Source organism: Ambystoma mexicanum, chromosome 2q, assembly GCF_040938575.1.
Source record: "Ambystoma mexicanum isolate Mex_15411 chromosome 2q, UKY_AmexF1_1, whole genome shotgun sequence".
Taxonomy (NCBI): Eukaryota; Metazoa; Chordata; class Amphibia; order Caudata; family Ambystomatidae; genus Ambystoma; species Ambystoma mexicanum.
The window spans coordinates 1427270720-1427293594 of NC_090924.1; the positions used below are offsets into that span (position 1 = coordinate 1427270720).

At 46.5% G+C, this 22875-nt stretch overlaps 1 protein-coding gene across 6 annotated transcripts in view; it reads left to right on the plus strand.

Moving 5' to 3' along the window:
* Nucleotides 1-12776: 12776 nt before the first annotated feature.
* LOC138570219 (uncharacterized) overlaps nt 12777-22875 on the plus strand; it is a 464546-nt gene continuing 454447 nt past the window's right edge. For 3 of the 6 annotated variants that reach the window (XM_069648945.1, XM_069648948.1, XM_069648947.1), the window contains exon 1: nt 12779-13119. The gene's annotated coding sequence lies outside the window, so the exon portion shown is untranslated. Of the gene's footprint in view, nt 13120-22875 lie in introns of all 6 variants that reach the window. The other 3 variants (XM_069648950.1, XM_069648949.1, XM_069648951.1) reach the window with 2 other exon arrangements.

The window sequence follows — 22875 nt, forward strand, 5'->3', positions numbered from 1 at the left end:
CGGGGACCTCACTCAGCCTGTTCTAACCTCTTACAACCTCGAACCCTGCCCTGGAGCCTACTCGACTGGAGACTGGGCCTTGTTTTCTTGGAAAGTGTGCTCTCCATCCTGCTTTCAGCGCAGGGGCGCGCTGATTGATGCATGCTCGTTGCTGCCTAGTTACTTCACTGGCAAGAGTCCAACAGGTAAGTAAAATGATTCTTTTGGACAGTTCTCTTACTTCGTTCATTTCCTTCCTTAGATGTTGGCTGGCATCCGGGGATGGCGACGTGCTGCTGAAATGAGTAGCGCTGAAGGTGAGTGAGAGCGCGATGCGCGATGCGACCCTTTCGTATTTGTATTGAACTGAGTTCTTTTTCTGTGTCTTTTAGGTGCCTCGACGTTTTCAGCGTGGATGCCGGTTATGAAGAAGAAATGCGGTGAGTAAGCACGGTATGCGGTGCCTCTAGATGTTTCCATGCTAACCTGGAGTGTCTTTTCCCTCTTGCAGATGGATGAGAAATTCCGGAGACATAGTACCCCCAGAGCGGCTGGGATTCAGGTAAGCGTATGAAGCTCGTACAGTCTTTAAAAAATAAGCAAAGATTTGCTGAATGCTTACTAATGCCTTTTTTCTGTTCTTTTCCCTTTTCCTTAGGAAGCGGTGTGCCGGGATGGGAATGACACTGCCGAAGATGCCCGCAGAACAGAAGAAGCGATGAATGATGGGCAGAAGCGCTGCAAGGTAAGGCTGTTCCTAGCGGTGTTCTTGTTCTTGCAGGAGCTAAGCGCAGAAGAAAGATGCAGGCCTACTGGAGACCGATCCGAACACAGTGAGTGTCACGCTGCAGGTGCAGAAAACACAAAGCATGTTTCTCAGCCTGGCATGGCTTAAATAGTCTCTGGGTATCCCAGGTGTCTCTGGGCTGAACCACACCCAAAAGACTAGACTGCACATGCAGTTCTGGGAACCGAAATATGTGGGGGCATCCATCTTGTCCCCATCAATGCACTACAAGTCCAATCCCCAATGTTATCCTCTGGGAGTGAGTGAGTCAGGTGCCACAAGCGCCAAGTCTGACTCCAAGTGGGTCTTTGGAGGGATGGAGAGGCCCTTGAGGGCCATGTAGGTGATCGTGGCCTGACATGAGGGGCAGGAATCATGACAACGCCCTAACTACCGCTTGCAAACTGTGATTGGTCATTTATTCTTACCTAATGCTAACCACGTTTAACTCTTAATTATACCCCTATGGCCATAGCACCCGGACCAATTTGTGCTTAACTCTCTTCTGCCGTTATGTTGCAAATACGAATTATGTGGTAAATCCCTTCTGCCCCAGACTGAATGGCTCCATCGTGCCTAAACTTGTACCTGGATAGATGATATAGTATATTATCATTATGCCAAATTGTAACTGCTTCTTACAGACCTACACCGTATGCATATTATCGACTAAACACATCTGCAGCAGTTCTGTACCAAACCAGTCTGTACTAGCCCATGCATGTTTAGCACACTGAGTGCAACTTGTACTTGACTACATAGGAATAGCCCCATGATATGTATTGCTTTTACCTGCTGTACTAGCCCATTGATCTCCATTGCATGTTTGGCCTATCGAGAGCAACCCATACGTGCCTACATTGGAATAGCCCTATGATATGTATTGCAACTGCCTGTTGTACTAGCCTACTGAGCCCCATTGCATGCTTAGCCTATCGAGAGCAACCCATACGTGCCTATATTGGAATAGCCCTATGATATGTATTGCAACTGCCTGTTGTACTAGCCCACTGAGCCCCATTGCATGCTTAGCCTATCGAGAGCAACCCATACGTGCCTATATTGGAATAGCCCCATGATATGTATTGCTTTTACCTGCTGTACTAGCCCATTGATCTCCATTGCATGTTTGGCCTATCGAGAGCAACCCATACGTGCCTACATTGGAATAGCCCTATGATATGTATTGCAACTGCCTGTTGTACTAGCCTACTGAGCCCCATTGCATGCTTAGCCTATCGAGAGCAACCCATACGTGCCTATATTGGAATAGCCCCATGATATGTATTGCAACTGCCTGTTTTACTAGCCTACTGAGCCCCATTGCATGCTTAGCCTATCGAGAGCAACCCATACATGCCTATATTGGAATAGCCCCATGGTATGTATTGCTTTTACCTGCTGTACTAGCCCACTGATCTCCATTGCATGGTTGGCCTATCGAGAGCAACCCGTACGTGCCTATATTGAAATAGCCCTATGATATGTATTGCAACTGCCTGTTGTACTAGCCCACTGAGCCCCATTGCATGCTTAGCCTATCGAGAGCAACCCATACGTGCCTATATTGGAATAGCCCTATGATATGTATTGCAACTGCCTGTTGTACCAGCCCACTGAGCCCCATTGCATGCTTAGCCTATCGAGAGCAACCCATACGTGCCTATATTGGAATAGCCCTATGATATGTATTGCAACTGCCTGTTGTACCAGCCCACTGAGCCCCATTGCATGCTTAGCCTATCGAGAGCAACCTGTACGTGCCTATATTGAAATAGCCCTATGATATGTATTGCAACTGCCTGTTGTACTAGCCTACTGAGCCCCATTGTATGCTTAGCCTACTGAGAGCAACCTGTAAGTGCTCATATCGGGATAGCCCTAGATATCTATTCCATGGTACATGACTAGGTTAGGCATGCCAACATTACCTTAGGAAATGCACAACCTTAGCATTGTGAGGCATTCACTGGCCTTAGATTATCACCAGCTCCTACTATAGTTACTGTACCAGTTAATCAGCCCACGCTATTTACCCACACTGGCTATAAGTGTAAGACTGGCACCTTTCACCAGCCCACCCTTAACACCTTGGACCATACTCCCGGCTCTAGGTCGGACTAGTCTAAAGCACTGTACCAGGTCCTCCAGCATCACCTTTATCCAGCTCCATCTGTTGTACCTGATTGCTACAGAATATAATGTATGCCACCACCCCTTACCTAACTGTTCTCTGTATCGCATTAACCTCAACCGTTGGTCCATTGCTCCAAAATATGTCCTTAAATACGATGACTAGAAACAGTAGGGTGGAATGTATCCCAGTGAAGCTTATCAACTTAAGCACACATCTAACCCTTCTAGAACTAACATCCCGTGCAACCTTACGCATAGAAATACTAAACTACGTTCGCGACTATCCAAGTTAATCGAACTGCCTGCCAGCCGCTCCACCACACCTGCCTATCACAGTTACAAACATGATATTACTACTAAAAAGATGCATCATATCAACGCAGGTACCACCCACAAATTGAATCCCAGATTATCCAAACAAAATAAACTTCCAACTACAACGGCTGACCTCAATAGTAAGGCCCCGTCCACTCTATTAACAGTGACTCCTGCTCCCCTTCTTAAAGGAGCACTCATTAATGCAAGGTCACTAGTAGCACAGGCTACTGAAATTGCTGACTTGATACAAATAGAAAACTACAACTTCTTAGCCATCACCGAATCCTGGCTACATCAGGCAGCAGCTCCTGCCTTGATGCTTGCTGTGCCAGCTAACTACACCATCCTTAGAGAAGATAGAGCCGACACACGTGGAGGAGGCATAGCTATCATAGCTAAATCTAGCATAGCAATGAGAATAGCAGTACCTCTGCATGTCAACTCTTGCAAATCACTCATAGCCAAGTTACCCATTTCAGACTCCCAAACCATCACCATGCACCTAATATATAGACCACCAGGTCCCATTGGCTCTTTCGAGGAGGACCTATCTATGATCCTCTCGGATAACCTAAAAAACGCATCAGAGGCACTCCTACTAGGAGACATGAATTTCACACACACACCTGCACTCACACACACATACACACACACACACACATGTGCACATCCACACACACACACATGACATATATGCACACACATGAATACACATGTGCACATCCACACACAGACACACATGCACACATCCACACACACACACATACACACATGCACATAAGAAGGCATGCATACACACATACACACATGATCTTTTGGAAGTACAGGCAATTAATTGATTACAGGCTCAATGCCCACAGGTAGTTTAGAATAAGGAATTTAATACTGAAATGAGAATACACACACACGCACACACACACACACCTACAGGATGCATTTGCTTATATTAGATATATTATGTTCTTTTTTAAGTAGGATCAGGATCTGCTTGCTTATATTCAGGAGCACTGAACTCTTGAAGAGCGCGAGCAGAGGTGAAAAGATATAGAGGCACTTGGGAAGGAAGTGGGAATGGAAGTGGAACCATACCTGAGATACAGTGACTATAGTGCAATCACTGTAGGCTGTTACAGGAGAAGGATAAAAAGAAGCAAGATGCTAGAAAACTTGAGGAAGCCAAGTTAGTTCAGAAGAAATTGTCAAAGTATGCCATAGAAGGGGCGGTATTGACAAGCAGAGGACTGGGAATACAGCAAGGCAAGCAGCGGGTATATCACAGGCGAATAATTAGTGCCAAATGGATCAAGGAGGGAATGGGTTTGTGCTACAAGGCAGAGGAATGGGTAATAGAGGAAGAGGTGGTTTGCAGAATAACCAAGGCAGTTTTCAGAAAATTCAGAATGATAATCAGAATGCGCAACAACCATTTTACCAGGGGGAATAGTCAGAGGGGCTCCTTCTGTGTATTGGATATGTGGGATGACAGAGCACATTGTACGCACATATGGGAGCCAGGGGTAAGCACAAGATGGACAATTCTCAAGAGGGTGGACAGCTTATCCTTCAGTATACAGCTCACAAACTAGGGAAGAGTTTGCCCAGGATCAGACATTGTATGAGCACTGAGAGTGTAACAGGTACAGCAGCTAGAGCAAGTGCAAAATGAATTCACTACCAGGGAAATTGCAGCAAGCCCCATGCAGACTCTGCAATATACAAACACAGAACAGGTATTGACACCCATAATAGGAGGTGCGACTGTGGGAGGTGGAAATCCTTTCACAAGAACAGGGGTATGCAGGCTCCCACAATAGGACAGTTCACAGGACGACTTGATGTGTCCAGAATTGTCAGTGATATTAGACCCCCAAGAGAAGCCAAGGGTTAATGTGATTGTAGGAGGCGAAATATTTGCTCTGTTGGTAGAGACTGGGACTGCACGTCCATGAATGAAGGAGGAAAGGTGTCCAATGGTGAGAATTGCCATGGGTGATCAGGTGTTTTTTGGAGCTATGGGTTGAGTTTCTTTTTATTGATGAATTACCAGTCTCTATAGGAGAGTGTGACATGACTGGTCCATGTTATATTCACGACAGACACTAGTTAAATATTTTGGGATGGGATTGGAAGACAAACCTTAACAGTATGATTTTATTTACTGAACAAGGGATACTGCGTTCCACTCCTGGAATGCACTATTTGAACGCGGATGAATTTATATTGGCATTAGACAGGGCAAGTGGCCCTGCAAATTGTTTCAGTGGAGCCAGAGGTTTTTCTACTTATAAGGTGAACAGTTTATTAACATGGCTATCTGGCCCAGTGGAGAAAAATAGTGAGAATACTTGATGAATTTTTGGTTGGACTATAGATACCTAAGGACAAAGGGGGACGGCAGATTATCCCTATAGAATTAAAAGCAGCCATAGCACAAGGGGAAATGGCAATGCTCAAAGGAAGGGACAATGAAAATAGACCATGGAAGACAATGATAGCTCTTGAAGAAGGGTCTCGGTGTATGGACATCATTGCTGACAACATATTCCGAGAAGACTAAACAAATGATGATGTAGTGGTTCTTTTGGAGCACCACATACTGGAAAGAAATACAGAGAAGGAGAAATCCTACAGCGAATGATAAAAATGCGGTAGGACTCAGCATACTTTTAGGAAAACTTGGAGAGAGTGCCAAATGTTCCGTGGATCACAGGCCCTTATGACATGGGTCTATTGAAGCAAATAGGGGCACAAAATAAAAAAGTATAGTCATGAAAGGGATTATAATAGGAAACATAAGAGGGTTTGCATTGTAATTACACTAATTCATGTAAGAATATCATAATCAGATAAGGATAAAAGCGCAGAAGAAGTTCAAAATGAAGAGTTTGATGACAATATAGGGGGTAAAAAAAATAAAAATAAAAAAATGATTGAATGGATATTAAAGCAGTGAAAAGCACAAGTGGATAAGATATTCAGATTTGTAAATAAGCACAATGAATGGTGCTGGCTATTAATGAATAGTGTAGTGTAATTTAATACAAATGAAATATGATTAATGAAAGGCAAAAGGAGGGTGGATGGCTAAGATTGATCTAACAAATAAGTTGAACTGCATGAAAGAACATATGAGAGTAAGTTACAAAAACATTGTTTGAATGAATATGATGATTTTGTTTTATGTTTGACAGATAAAAAATATTGTCATTGTTGAGCATGGGAAGAATGTCTGCATGGCCTTAGCAGAGTATAGCAATATAATGGGAAGAAACAATATATTGTGACAGAGGTAAGTGCTAGTGGACAAGTAGAGATAGAAGAGGTAAGTATCGGTTCACACAGCAAGTGTGTGAAACAAACTATTGATCATTATTAGGAGAAAGAGGACCAAGGTGAGTACAAAGGAGAGACAGTAAGGGATACAGTCTTTCAAATAGATAGCATTTCCCAAGATAGGTGCAAACAGGTGTGAGCATAGAATACCATACGATATACACGTATGGCCATATCTAATGGAAAAAACGAAGAAGACTTTGGATAGAAGGAGGAGTTACCTTTTTGATTCCGGTCAAAAGTGACAACTAGGTATATTTGGCAAATGAATAAGACTTTGAGGAAAGGCAAAATTATGTATGCCTATATGATACACTTGCATGCACATGCTGGGTTCATAATAACATGGGTAGGCAAGATTAGAGTAGGTAGGACGATGAAAAATGTAAATGATGTCTCAACAGAATAAACACAGCAAAGAAAGAAGAAGACTGTGCTCCCATGGTTGCAGGAGGATTTCAAAAGTATGGAGAACATTTTCAGTATAGCAGAAAACACCAAATACAGGCCTGTTACTAGACGTGTGGAAAAATTCAAAGGAAATTAAAATGTGCACCAACGTTTCTTTTTTTTTTTTTTGAAAATTGAGCCTATATTTGAGTAGGCTGAAAGGGTCTCCTCAGTAAAACATTTTTTTGGAGAGGAAAGAGCAAAGGTTTACCTTGAGGAAATAACTGTTCGCTCTACCAACGTAATACATGACTGTGCCTCTTTTTCGGTTTTCTACAGGAAGCAGGATCCCGCACCTACATTTTCTTCTTCAGCTATGGTGCACCAAGAAGAAAGAAAGGGGCAATTGAAGTAAAACACATCCTTCTTTTTAAAAAGTGTTTGAATTTGTTATGTTGTCTGTCCTGTTGTTTATTATTTTTATTATAAAAAAGGACACTGCATGACTCTATGGTTTCAGAATGTCAACCACGGAAGAAAATGTTTCTTTTATTCAGTTGTTGGAAGAAAAGAAGGTCCATGAAAAATAGGGCAATACAGAAAAAGTAAAAAAAGAACGTCTTTTATGACCTCAGATCATAGCCAATTCCTGGTATCAACCAGTATGTATTTAGTATAACGTAACACCAAGATGTGCAAAAAGAGAGAAAGGAGCAGCCATCCTGTTATATTAGAAGAAGAGAAAATACAGAAGAGACTATTTGGGAGGCAGGAGTGTTTAAATAAATATAGGTATTTTAAGGGTTATGTTTGAGGAGGCAGTACTGATGATAAAGACACACTTATTTTTCTGAAGAAACTCATTCTGAATTATATTGTAGATGGACTAGAGATACCTACACACCAGGTGATTGACGGCAACTGATCCTGCAGGCAGAGAGAAAAAGTCGAGGGACTCAGCCACATGCCCAGTTGCAGTCACTTCTTTTCAAATGATTGTCCCAGTGAAACTCCCCCATCCTTGTGTTCCCAAAAACAATTGAATGCCCCCCATTGACTATCTGACTTTAAAAAAGAAGATTGCAAATTCAAGTACTTTATGATGAAATGAACAATGAACTTAACAGGACTGGCCTATGTCTAAAGGGCCTGAGAACTTGCTGCAAAGCAGTCCAAAGGACAAATAAAATGGACTGAGCTTAAAGAAAGCCAGTGGATGTGTAATAAGCTAAAACAAGATGAATCAAGTGGAATATGTATCAATGGAAGATGTACTGATGGAAGAAAAAACGTATGGAGAGAGGACAGCAAACAAGGAAATGTTGTGGGGTGGAACAAAGGGAAAAATGGATGAAAACACTAAATGTTGCACGTGGACAAATAAAGAGTAAAATGGGCTGGTGGGTTCCCTCAAGGAATGATTTCTCTCGATTCTCGTAGTGGCTAGAAATGTATCTGTTGTGTATGTTATGTTTACATTTAATTGGGTAATGGGATGGGATCCAGACAAGAGCAAATAAAGCTGTTCTTTAAGGATACGAGTATATAAAAGTCAAGATGGCAAAATGCTGCAATGTTTTTTAGCAAAAGGAGATACATATACGTTTTAGATTAAGAGAGTACAACATGATAGAAGTAACTGTCGATTCTGTAGAAATGTTTTTTTATGAAACCTCCCACATTGAGACAAAGCACCACATTGAGGGGGGTTACTGGGACAGAGATGTATAGGAACACTGAATATGGGGGAGGGTGGACACTGAGTGTAGTGGTTGTGTATTCAATAGTTGTTTAATACAGACTAGAGAGGGAGTGTATAAGAGTACTAGACCCCTCCCCCCTCAAACTGAACACAGATATACAGATAGCATGTTAGGCTGATCAATGGTCCCCCAGAATGATAGTGCTTTTTGAAGGAAAAGAGTACATATGGGATGACATATTTTTTGGGTCAGAATGACTCAGGAAGTAAAGGGTGTCTGCAGTATTACTCACATCTCCTGAATATGTAAAAATGTAATCTGAAAACAGGATAGAAAAGGAGTTATGCTAAAAGGTAACAGACTGAGATATTTTCTAAGATGGATGCCAAATACAAAATTGTGTCTTGAATGCAGGTGTGCAAAGCCCTGAATCATTCTGATGTTGAAATATTCTTTGGCAGCATTTCAATATGAGATAAGCACGTCTGGTATGGTATATTTAGAATTCCTTTGCAAGAAAAGCAGACATGATTGATAGAAAATCAGATAAGAGTATGGGAAAGCAACCAATTAGACAGAACAGTGGCTTACTTGGCAACAAATAAGATGAGCTCATGGAGGTTTTTACGTATTAGCTGCCATGTAAATTAGGCAGACCTCGAGAAGCAGATACAGAGCTGTTTCTTGGCAGTATTTGAAGGATAAATGATTATGTTTAGCTGAGTCGGGAATGGGCTTATCAGTCTATGTGTCAGTCAGACGAAGCGTTCCAAGATGAGATAATATGGCTTGGTGAGTGACATATGAGCCAACCAATCAAAGACAAGGAGGCCTTATATTCTAGTTAAGTGAACCAATTAAAAATGTATCCTGAATTTGCATGAAGTATTGCATCATTCTCAAAAAACCTATGAAAGGCAAGCTGATTGAAGGATCTCTGTGTGCTGCTTCCAGTGTCTTCTGAACCTGTAATAACGTTTCCAGTACCAGAGTCTCCAGTACCAGAGTCCACTGATGTCAATGGGATTGAGGGGGTGCAAAGGGTCCCCCTTTACAAAATAACTCAATCAACAGAGGGCCTATGGAAGAAGGGCTAGGGGGTGTCTGCTAGCAATGGGCAAATGCTCTTTATACAGGAACTCTATAGAAGGGCAAAGGTTGGCTGTACTAGAAATGGGAAATCCCCATTGTACATGGATCTTATATAAAAATGCCAAGTGGTGGCTGTCCTACGAATAGGTATCGTCCCTTATACATGGACCCTATAGAAGAACAAAGCAATACCTATACAGGAAAAGTGCAATGCCCTGTAACATGGGGCCTCTAAGAGAAGGCCAGGGGAAGGGATTGTACAATGCAATGAATGGCCATTGCCCCTTGTACAAGTTGCCAATAGAAGACGACCAAGAGGTGGGTGTGCTATGAAAGGGCAATGACCTGCATAATGGAGCCTATAGAAGAATGCATGAGTGGCTAGACAGGGAGCCTATGGAAGAAGGCCAACAGGTGGCTGTACCTGGAATGGGTGATTCCCTTTTTACAGGGGGCCTTTTGAAGATGAACCAGAGGTGTTTTGTTCTAGGATTGTATAACACCCTTATGCAGCAAGTCTTTAGAAGAAGTCTGTCAGGTGGCTGTTTTAGTGATGGGCAATGTCCTGTTTAGAGGGAGCCTATATAAGAAGCCCAAAAGGTGGCTGCATGAGGAACTGGTAAGGCCCATTATAATGGGGGATATAGAAGATGAAATGAGTGACTATACAAGGAATGGGCAATGCCTCTTGTATATGGAGCCTATAGAAGATGGAATGAGAGACTATACTAGGAATGGGCAATGTATCTTGTACAGGGAGCCCATAGACAAAAAGTGAAAGGTGGATGTACTAGGAATGGGAAATGCCTCTTGTATATGGAGCCTATAGAAGATGGTGGAATGAGTGACTATACAAGGAATAGGCAATGATCCTGGTACAGGGAACCTATAGAAGAAGATCAGAAGATGTATGTGCTTGTTATGGTCAATGACCTTTGTACATGAAGCCTATAGAAGAAGGAATGGGTGGTTATACTGGGAATGAGCCAATAGAAGAAGAACGAGCGGTGAATGTAGAAGGAATGGCCAGTGCCCCTTAAACCAGGAAACCTATTGAAGAAGAGTGACAGGTGGATGTACTAGGAATGGGCAATGGCTCTTGTATATGGAGCCTACAGAAGATGGAATGAGTGACTGTAATTGGAATGGGCAATGTATCTTGTGCATGGAGTCTCTACAAAAGGAATGAGTGACTATAATAGGTATAGGCAATGCATCTGGTACATGGAACCTATAGAAGAAGAGTGACAGGTGGATGTACTAGGAATGGGCAATGTTTCTTGTTAATGGAGCCTAAAAAAGATGGAATGAGTGACTATACAAGGAATGGGCAATGCATCTGGTACAAGGAACCTATAGAAGAAGTATGACAGGTGGATGTACCAGGAATGGGCAATGCATCTGGTACAGGTAACTTATAGAAGACGACCGACAGATTAGATTAATGCATTAGCAATGGGAAATGAGTCTTGAACATGGAGCATATGGAAGACAGGATGAATGACGATACTAAGAATGAGGCAATAGAATAAGACTGACAGGTGGATGTAGAAGGAATGGGTGACCTCCCTTGTTCAGGGAACCTATAGAAGAGGTTTGACACGTGGGTGTACTAGGAATGGGCAATGGCTCATGTATACGGAGCCTATAGAAGATGGAATGAATGAGTAAACTAGGAATGGGGAATGTATCTTGTACAGGTCCCCTATAGAATAAGAGTGGAAGGTGGATGTACTAGGAATGGCCAATACATCTTGTAAATGGAGCCTATACAAAAGGAATGAGTGCCTATACTAGGAATAGCCAACGCATCTGGTACACAGAACCTATAGAAGAAGGCTGACAGGTCGATGTACTAGGAATGGGCAATACCTCTTGTATATGGAGCCTGTACAAAAGGAATGAGTGACTATACTAGGAATGGGCAATGTATCTGGTACAGGGAACCTATAGAATAAGAGCGACAGGTATATGCACTAGGAATGGGCAATGTCTCTTGTATATGGAGCCTATAGAAGATGGAATGAGTGATCATACTAGGAATTGGCAATGCACCTGGTACAGGAAACCTATAGAATAAGAGTGACAGGTATATGCACTAGGAATGACCAATGTCTCTTGTATATGGAGCCTATAGAGGTTGGAATGAGTGACTATACTAGGAATGAGCAATTCACCTGGTACAGGGAACCTATAAAATAAGAGTGGAAGGCGGATGTACTAGGAATGGGCAATACCTGTCTATGGAGCCTATAGAAGATGGAATGAGTGACTATACTAGGAATGGGAAATGCACCTGGTACAGGGAACCTATAGAATGAGTGACTGGTGGATGCACTAGGAATGGGCAATGTCTCTTGTATATGGAGCCTATAGAAGTTGGAATGCGTGACAATACTAGGAATGGGAAATGCCCCTAGTACAGGGAACCTATAGAATAAGAGTGACTGGTGGATGCGCTAGGAATGGGCAATGTCTCTTGTATATGGAGCCTATACAAGATGGAATGAGTGACTATACTAGGAATGGGCAATGCATCTAGTACAGGGAACCTATAGAATTAGGGTGACAGGTGGATGTACTGGGAAAGGTCGACCTCCCTTGTTCAGGGAGCCTATAGAAGAAGACTGTCAGGTGGGTGTAGTAAGGATTGGCGAGGAGTCTTGTAGATGGAGCTTATAGAAAGAAGGCATCTAGGGGTGGCTGGTCATAGCAGGGGACGCAGACTCGTGTACACAGGAGAGGCGTCCGGTCGTCGGGGTCAGGCTGGGGTCAGTGACCCTTGCACTGAACCTGACCCGGCGGGAAGGCTGAGAGTTTGGCATCCCTGTGGTTTCCACGGCAGAAGGTGAAGGCGGCAGCCACTCTGAGAGGGAGGGAATGCCAAGAATGCGTGAGGTGCTTCACCCACCTAGAGGGAGACGCGCAGGCAGGAGTCAGCCCTGGCAGAAGAACCTGTTCCCACCCCTGGGGGCGGTGGGGGCGCGGCTCCTCCCGCACAGCCTCCTCCCCGAAGCAGGGCTGGGCCAAGGACAGGCTGTGAGATCAGCTGAGCCCGGCCCAGACACAGGAGGCACCTGGCAGAACTGGCATCCCAGCTGCACCCACAGGCACTCGCTGACTGCCCTGCCCCGCACTGAGCGACCTTCCCTGCCTGTACCCACCTGCACTGAGGGACCCTCCTGCACCCAGCCAGGAACCCTCGCTGGCAGTGCACCTGGGCTGACAGAGGAACCCCCAACAGGGAGCTGAGAGCGCACGGTACCCCCACACCCTCGCGCACCTCACCTGGAGGAGTCACCCGCGCCAAGGGGAGCGCACCTGGCGGAGCTGCAGAACCGGGAGAGGGCGAGACCCATCCAGCGAAGGAGCGCACGACAGGTGAGAGGGACTGCAGCACTGGGGGGCATGGGGCAGTTTCCCTGCGAGCCCCGGCTGCGCTCAGACATTGCATTCATGTGTTGGGGAAATGAAAGCAATCTACCGCTCGCGCCCCTTCCCTCCTTCTCCTCCCTATCTCTCTCCTGCACACCACGCTACCTCACCCCACCATTCGCTTTAGTCCTTCCCCCGTATCTCCCACCTTTCCTTCCTACCTCATGCTCTGCTCTCCCTTCCTTCTTTCTTCCCTTTCCTTCCCTCCATCCTTCCTTCCCACTTCCTCCTTGCTTCCTTTCCTCGCCTACATCCATCCACCCTTTCTTTCTTTCTTTCTTTCTTTCTTTCTTTCTTTCTTTCTTTCTTTCTTTCTTTCTTTCTTTCTTTCTTTCTTTCTTTCTTTCTTTCTCTCTCCCTCCCTCCCTCCCTCCCTCCCTCCCTCCCTCCCTCCCTCCATCCTTCCTTCCCACTTCCTCCTTGCTTCCTTTCCTCGCCTACATCCATCCACCCTTCCTTCCTTCCTTCCTTCCTTCCTTCCTTCCTTCCTTCCTTCCTTCCTTCCTTCCTTCCTTCCTTCCTTCCTTCCTTCCTTCCTTCCTTCCTTCCTTCCTTCCTTCCTTCCTTCCTTCCTTCCTTCCTTCCTTCCTTCCTTCCTTCCTTCCTTCCTTCCTTCCTTCCTTCCTTCCTTCCTTCCTTCCTTCCTTCCTTCCTTCCTTCCTTCCTTCCTTCCTTCCTTCCTTCCTTCCTTCCTTCCTTCCTTCCTTCCTTCCTTCCTTCCTTCCTTCCTTCCTTCCTTCCTTCCTTCCTTCCCTCCCTCCTGTTTAGTGTTGACCTCGCCTTGGAATCCTCGTCCACCCCCAGAGCTTCCAGGAACTAAAGGCAGCTGAGAGGGCGAACTGGCGGCGCTGCGTGGACGGGCTTTTCCCAGCGGAAAAGGCCTTCTTTAATGGGGACGACGCGAGGAGTCTGAGATCATGCTCAATTCCTGGCATGTTTTTTCGTCTAGGGTTTGCATATAGTGTCCATTTGCAACCGATCCTACCCGGGCTCTTTCGCGGCCCTTCTCCATCCATCTAACAGCACAGGGGTATTGGGGCAGCCAGGCTCTTCTCAGAGTTCTGAACCATCTCATGCTTGGCCGAAAGGGGCGTGGCTTCTGGACCACACGACCCCCATCTGGGAGTTTCTCCCTGCCTTTGGAGGTGAGGCGGGATTTAGGAATGGCCAGGAGGAATTGGGTTGCCGAACCGCTGGTCTTCTAGGCGCTTAACTTGGAATCTCAAGCCCACCAAGACCAGTGATGTCCGTCATCATGGCAGGAGAGAAAGAGCAGGGCCGCCTCTACCAGATCTACAGAGGAGCGCTTTATTGAAATTCCCACCCTCCTGTACTGCAAAAACGGTGCCATCTTCTACAAGGGACAGGCTATGCCATCTTCTAGATGTTTCAAGTGTGGGGGGTGCAGAGTCATTCTGCAAGGGATACACTATGCCATCTTCGGGCTGGGACTCAATCTTCAGGCACACCCTTTGGCTGGGTCAGAGGTGGCATCACAGACAAGTCCCTTTTTGGACTAGTATGAAAAATGCAGTCCGGCATGCCATCCTTTCAGACTAAAACATCCTAACCGGCTTTTTCTTTTCAAAAACAAATACAATGAAAATGTTGAAGTCGTCCAGGATAAAGTTTGACATGTTTTGTGGGTTCTGGCTTGTATGCACACTTCATTCTGTGTTGTTTTAGAGTATACTTTATGTTTAGTTTTCCATAATAATCCCGGGACAACCAGTACCAGAATGCAAAGTGATGGTAGCCTGACAGTCAGCAGGACCGGCTGTGCAGCTCACACCTTGGAATTGGAAATGAAGATGGGTTTCTGCATGAGCCCCACCGGAAGACAGGAGCACTATGTTAGGCCCCAACAGTGAAGCTGTTGCCACCTTGTGTGATCACGTGGTGCATGTCTGGATCAGCGTGCTGGGCACCAAACCTCATCACACTGCCTCCTATTGTGTTCTCTGGGTGTAAGAACATGTGTTCTGTGCCTCTTCAGTTTGAGATTTGCAGGCAGGATTTCTCCAGTGGGAGCTCATTGAGATTTGCAGGCAGGATTTCTCCAGGATTTCTCCAGTGGGAGATTCCTGGGATTTGCAAGCAGGATTTCTCCAGGATTTCTCCAGTGTGAGCTCATTGAGATTTGCAGGCAGGATTTCTCCAGGATTTCTCCAGTGGGAGATTCCTGGGATTTGCAAGCAGGATTTCTCCAGGATTTCTCCCATGGGAGCTCCTTGAGGTTTGCAAGCAGGATTTTTCCAGGATTTCTCCAGTGAGAGCTCCAGTGGGAGCTCATTGAGGTTTGGAAGCAGGATTTTTCCAGAATTTCTCCAGTGGGAGCTCCTTGAGATTTGCAGACAGGATTTTTCCAGGATTTCTCCAGTGGGAGCTCATTGAGATTTGCAGGTAGGATTTCTCCAGGATTTCTCCAGTGGGAGCTCATTGAGATTTGCAAGCAGGATTTTTCCAGGATTTCTCCAGTGAGAGCTCCAGTGGGAGCTCATTGAGATTTGGAAGCAGGATTTTTCCAGGATTTCTACAGTGGGAGCTCCTTGAGATTTGCAGACAGGATTTTTCCAGGATTTCTCCAGTGGGAGCTCATTGAGATTTGCAAGCAGGATTTTTCCAGGATTTCTCCAGTGGGAGCTCATTGAGATTTGCAAGCAGGATTTTTCCAGGATTTCTCCAGTGAGAGCTCCAGTGGGAGCTCATTGAGATTTGGAAGCAAGATTTTTCCAGGATTTCTCCAGTGGGAGCTCATTGAGATTTACGGGCAGGGTTTCTCCAGTATTTCTCCAGTGGGAGCTCATTGAGATTTGCAAGCAGGATTTTTCCAGGACTTCTCCAGTGAGAGCTCCAGTGGGAGCTCATTGAGATTTGCAAGCAGGATTTCTCCAGGATCTCTCCAGCCGGAGCTCCTTGTGTTTTGCAAGCAGGATTTCTCCCGTGAGAGCTCCTTTGCCATGATAGTCGAGGCTTATTTGGAGTGTATCATTGTCGTGGTCTTTAATTGTGTAAACTGGGAGCTTGATTTCAATGTTCAACTGGGAATGTCATACTTCCAGGGAATCTCAAACTGGCAGCTTCTTAAGAATATTAAACTGGCAGCTTACTGGCGATGCTAGACTCAGTGTGAATGGCATCTCATGGCTTGCAATGCCGATACATAGCATTAAACCAGTGCACGTGTGACAGTGAGTGTGCTCATGACTGTGAAAGTGAGTGTGTTAGTTACTGTGACTTTAGGAGTGGGAGTAAGAGTACGAGAATGTGACAGTGGGGAGTACAGTGAGAGTTCCTGTGATAGTGAGGAGGTGTATGAGTGTGAGCGTGGCAGTGAGGGAGTGTAGCATAGGGTCAGTATATGTGAATGGGAGGGTGTGAGTGTGAGACTGAGTGTGAGTGTGAGAGAGTATGAGAGTGCATGTGGACACAACTATCAGACTCAAGTCTTGTGAAGGCAAATGTGGGAGTGATTGCAAGTGTAAAAGTGTGGGTGAGAGTGCAACAGTGAGTGTTAAAGGGAGAGTGAAAGTGATGGAGAGTGGAAGTGAGTGTGAGGTTGAGAGTGAGTGTAAGAGTCACTCTGTGCGCAGGATACCAGTGAAGACACATGTGAGCCGCCTGCCTGTACACCTGTATCATTTCCAGCACATGCCAGACAGAGCGAGGGCCAGCCCTCATGCTGGGAGTCCAGCACATGCCAGACAGAGCGAGGGCCATGCAGTCATGCTGGGAGTCCAGCACATGCCAGACAGAGCGAGGGCCAGCCCTCATGCTGGGAGTCCAGCACATGCCAGACAGAGCGAGGGCCATGCAGTCATGCTGGGAGTCCAGCACATGCCAGACAGAGCGAGGGCCAGCCCTCATGCTGGGAGTCCAGCACATGCCAGACAGAGCGAGGGCCATGCAGTCATGCTGGGAGTCCAGCACATGCCAGACAGAGCGAGGGCCATGCAGTCATGCTGGGAGTCCAGCACATGCCAGACAGAGCGAGGGCCAGCCCTCATGCTGGGAGTCCAGCACATGCCAGACAGAGCGAGGGCCATGCACTCATGTTGGGAGTCCAGCACATGCCAGACAGAGCGAGGGCCATGCACTCATGTTGGGAGACCAGCACATGCCAGACAGAGCGAGGGCCATGCAGTCATGCTGGGAGTCCAGCACATGCCAGACAGAGCGAGGGCCATGCAGTCATGCTGGGAGTCCAGCACATGCCAGACAGAGCGAGGGCCAGCCCTCATGCTGGGAGTCCAGCACATGCCAGACAGAGCGAGGGCCATGCACTCATGTTGGGAGTCCAGCACATGCCAGACAGAGCGAGGGCCATGCACTCATGTTGGGAGACCAGCACATGCCAGACAGAGCGAGGGCCATGCAGTCATGTTGGGAGTCCAGCACTTGCTTGACAGAGCGAGGGCCCTGCAGTCATGTTGGGAGTCCAGCACTTGCTTGACAGAGCGAGGGCCATGCAGTCATGTTGGGAGTCCAGCACATGCCAGACAGAGCGAGGGCCATGCACTCATGTTGGGAGTCCAGCACATGCCAGACAGAGCGAGGGCCATGCACTCATGTTGGGAGTCCAGCACTTGCTTGACAGAGCGAGGGCCCTGCAGTCATGTTGGGAGTCCAGCACTTGCTTGACAGAGCGAGGGCCATGCAGTCACGCTGGGAGTCCAGCACATGCCAGACAGAGCGAGGGCCATGCAGTCATGCTGGGAGTCCAGTACGTGCTTCTGTCTTGTTTTAGGAATTGTGCCTTTTGAAATCTGAGTTTTGCACGAAAATTATAAATCTCCTACTTTTAAATACTTTTCAATGAATTTCACGCAAAACAACTAAACACGGTTGAATATGTGTACATATTAATTGACTGACCTGCTAATCTCGTCTCCTGGTTTCCTCACCGAGCTGGGGGAAATGGTGAGTCCGGACAGAGGCCAGTATGCATCCACCAGAAATCCCTGAAACGCAATCGCTGACCACTTTCGCAGCGACTGACCTCGATACGCTGAACTAACTGGACTACAATAGACATAGAAGAGTGATTCCTATCAAGCTGTCCTTCTATAGTCAGTATTTCTTGCAGGGGTCTGTAGCCTGCGGCTCTCCATATGTTTTGGACTACAACTCCTATGATCTCTCACCATTGTCTGTCCTGCAAAGGGCTGATGGGAGTTGTAGTGCAAAGCCTCAATTACTTTTCACGTTGCTTGTTTTCTGTGTTTCATGGTGATTGATATCAGATTTCCAGTGTTGTAGGAATAGGATAATGTGTTCGGCTCAACAGAAATCTATCTATGACGCTAAAACTGCGCAGCTGCGCAAGAGCACACTTAGGATGACTTTAAAGTTTGCAAAAAGAGAAGGATATTGATTTCGTTAATCTTCCCCGCCAAACCATTGCTGATCATATGGAGAACTTGCGGCATCAGGCCAATTCCCAGAGCCCAACCCTTGGCCCTGAAAGGCTGGGCAAGCGCGTGGTTTACATTGCACGTGGTTGACATTGGCACAAATTGATAATGATCAAAAGAGATGTCTGATTTCCTGTATCATCTGGTGCCCTCAAATACATTGCAGATCAAATATCTGCTCCCCAAATCCAGCGAGACTGGAACCACCACTGTGCAGTTACTGTTCATGGGACAGCTTGTAAGAGTTGAGTTACGTTCTGATCGTCCCTCAGCGGCTAGCAGGCTATTGCAAAATGGAGCTTGTGGCATCATGGGGTTCTCCCCCGCTGGCCACAGGAGAGTTCCAGGATCAACAGTAGAGACAGGCTGGCTGAAGTGAGGATGGGTGACCGGTGTTCTGTCTATGGATCTTGCTGACTGCTGCTTGCCCCGTGCTGTGACTAGAGGGTTTCTGAACTTGAATACAAGAGCCCTACATGACAAAGCGGCTACCTGCCATCATGGCCTGCGATCACTGGATATAATATTGGCGACGAGGATGGAAAGGGCTGCTGTGTGGGAGCCACCAGGAGCACAGACACCGCCCCCAGAAGAGCAGAAGACATCCAACCAACCTGGCGTGTTGACCTGGTAATTCCATGGATGGATTTGCTCCACGGGAATCGTTCCCCCATTGCAATAGTTGGAAAGCGGAGTAGGCCAGTATTTGCAGATTGAGGCCTGGCACAGGCCGCCATTGCTGTACGACCACATAGCCAAAGCGCCATAGCACGGGCTGGCATCAAAGCAACGGTGAGGATGGTGCCCAGTGATAATATTGCAGGAAATAATAACGACTGAATTTACAAAGATGAAAAAGTATTGCTAATTAATAGAGTGGGTAAAAAATACCAACCAGCAGAAAAAATATCGAAAGAAAGGCAAGAAAGTGTAATGATAGGGATGAGTTTTAGGTGTAATTTTACGTCACTGTTACTTCAGCTATAAAATCACAGTATACGTGTAGACTTGTGTTATGAAACTCATGCCATATACAGCATGTACCATAGGCTGTCATTACTGTAATAACTCAATGAACGTGACACACTGTGAGCTGGAATTGATATAACAACGCAGAACATGGGGCCCACAGAGGATGGCTTTATAGTGCTAATGAAACACTGGTTTGATTACTTGAACTCACGTGGAATGACCACCATCTAAAATGGGAGGTCACCCAGATTGCCATCTGTTTTCTTTGCATATTTTGTGGTCTGGAATTGTTGTATTGTGTTGTGTTATGTTGGTTGCTTGCATAGCGCTTTGCTCCATTGTCTGGCCTCTGCGAAGAGACGAGGATGAGGAGTCGAAAAGGACGGAGAGCTAGACAGAGTGAGGGGGAGAGGAAAGGAGAGAGAGACAGAGACAGAAATAGAGGGAGGGAATTAGGGATGGGGTGCAGGAGAGAGGTGGTAATAGAGAGAGGAAGAGAGAGAACGAGAGAGAGGGACGGAGAGCTAGAGAGAGGGAGGTAGAGAAATAGAAAGAGAGCCAGCGGAGGGGGAGGGGGAGGGAGACAGGAAGAGGTAGAAGGGCAGGGGGGAGGGAGAGGGTAGATTGCTGTACCCCCTCTGTTCTTGCTAGGTGAAAGCCCTCCCTCTCTGTATAACTCTACTCGGTGAATGCCCTCCCTTTCTGTATAACTCTGCCCGGTGAATGTCCCCCCTCTCTGTATAACTCTGCTAGGTGAATGTCCTCCCTTTCTGTATAACTCTGCTAGGTGAATGTCCCCCCTCTCTGTATAACTCTGCTAGGTGAATGTTCCCCCTCTCTGTATAACTCTGCTAGGTGACTGTCCCCCCTCTCTGTATAACTCTACTAGGTGAATGCCCTCCTTCTCTGTATAACTCTGCTCGGTGAATGTCCTCCCTCTCTGTATAACTCTGCACAGTGAATGTCCCCTCTCTCTGTATAACTCTGCTTGGTGAATGTCCCCCCCTTTCTGTATAACTCTGCTCGCTGAATGTCCCCCCTCTCTGTATAACTCTGCTTGGTGAATGTCCCCCCTCTCTGTATAACTCTGCTCGCTGAATGTCCCCCCTCTCTGTATAACTCTGCAAATGCCCTCCCTTTCTGTATAACTCTGCTAGGTGAATGTCCCCCCTCTCTATATAACTCTGCTAGGTGAATGTCCCCCCTCTCTGTATAACTCTGCTAGGTGAATGCCCTCCTTCTCTGTATAACTCTGCTCGGTGAATGTCCCCCTTCTCTGTATAACTCTGCTCGGTGAATGCCCTCCCTCTCTGTATAACTCTGCCCAGTGAATGTCCCCTCTCTCTGTATAACTCTGCTTGGTGAATGTCCCCCCTCTCTGTATAACTCTGCTCGCTGAATGTCCCCCCTCTCTGTATAACTCTGCTTGGTGAATGTCCCCCTTCTCTGTATAACTCTGCTCGGTGAATGCCCTCCTTCTCTGTACAACTCTGCCCGGTGAATGTCCCCCCTCTCTGTATAACTCTGCTAGGTGAATGTCCCCCCTCTCTGTATAGCTCTTCTAGGTGAATGCCCTCGTTCTCTGTATAACTCTGCTAGGTGAATGTCCCCCCTCTCTGTATAACTCTGCTAGGTGAATGTCCTCCCTTTCTGTATAACTCTGCTAGGTGAATGTCCCCCCTCTCTGTATAACTCTGCTAGGTGAATGTCCCCCCTCTCTGTATAACTCTGCTAGGTGAATGTCCCCCCTCTCTGTATAACTCTGCTAGGTGAATGCCCTCCTTCTCTGTATAACTCTGCTCGGTGAATGCCCTCCTTCTCTGTGTAACTCTGCTCGGCGAATGCCCTCCCTCTCTGTATAACTCTGCTTGGTGAATGTCCCCTCTCTCTGTATAACTCTGCTTGCTGAATGTCCCCCCTCTCTGTATAACTCTGCTCGCTGTATGTCCCCCCTCTCTTTATAACTCTGCTTGGTGAATGTCCCCCCTCTCTGTATAACTCTGCTAGATGAATGTCCCCCCGCTCTGTATAACTCTGCTAGGTGAATGTCCCCCCTCTCTGTATAACTCCACTCGGTGAATGCCCTCCCTTTCTGTATAACTCTGCTAGGTGAATGTCCCCCCTCTCTGTATAACTCTGCTAGGTGAATGTCCCCCCTCTCTGTATAACTCTGCTAGGTGAATGCCCTCCTTCTCTGTATAACTCTGCTCGGTGAATGCCCTCCTTCTCTGTGTAACTCTGCTCGGCGAATGCCCTCCCTCTCTGTATAACTCTGCTTGGTGAATGTCCCCTCTCTCTGTATAACTCTGCTTGCTGAATGTCCCCCCTCTCTGTATAACTCTGCTCGCTGAATGTCCCCCCTCTCTGTATAACTCTGCCCAGTGAATGTCCCCTCTCTCTGTATAACTCTGCTTGGTGAATGTCCCCCCTCTCTGTATAACTCTGCTCGCTGAATGTCCCCCCTCTCTGTATAACTCTGCTTGGTGAATGTCCCCCCTCTCTGTATAACTCTGCTAGGTGAATGTCCCCCCACTCTGTATAACTCTGCTAGGTGAATACCCCCCTCTCTGTATAACTCTACTCAGTGAATGCCCTCCTTTTCTGTATAACTCTGCCCGGGGAATAACCCCCTCTCTGTATAACTCTGCCAGGTGAATGTCCCCCCTCTCTGTATAACTGTGCTAGGTGAATGCCCTCCTTCTCTGTATAACTCTGCTCGGTGAATGCCCTCCTTCTCTGTGCAACTCTGCTCGGTGAATGTCCCCCCTCTCTGTATAACTCTGCCTGGTGACTGTCTCCCCTCTCTGTATAACTCTGTTCGGTTAATGCCCTCCCTCTCTGTACTCAATAAGTCTTTCTGACGGTAGATCTCTGTGCTCACAGAAAAGGCCCATTCTCTGTCTATATGGCCCTCAACGGTATGTATGCCCCTTCTTACAGCATATAACCCTGCTCGGTGATTATACCCCTCTGGTTAGATATGGTTATTCCCAGTGCATATGTGCCTTTTCTGTGTATGTCTCTGCTCATTGTATATGTCCCCCGTACGTGTAAATATGCCTCCTCAGTGTATATGTCTCTAAATGGTGTATATGTCCTGCCTCACAGTGCATACCTCTTGTCTGTGTACCTGCCCCTGCGTGGTGTCTACGTCACTCTTCAGTGTATATGTCACTACTCAGTATGTATCCACCCTCTCTTCTTGATGTATGCGTCCTTCCTCGGTGTAAATATCCTGCCTTACTCTGTATGTTATTTGATATGATAAGTCATTTATAACGCGCCTGTGCACAAGTGTTTCTAGGTGCAACAAGAC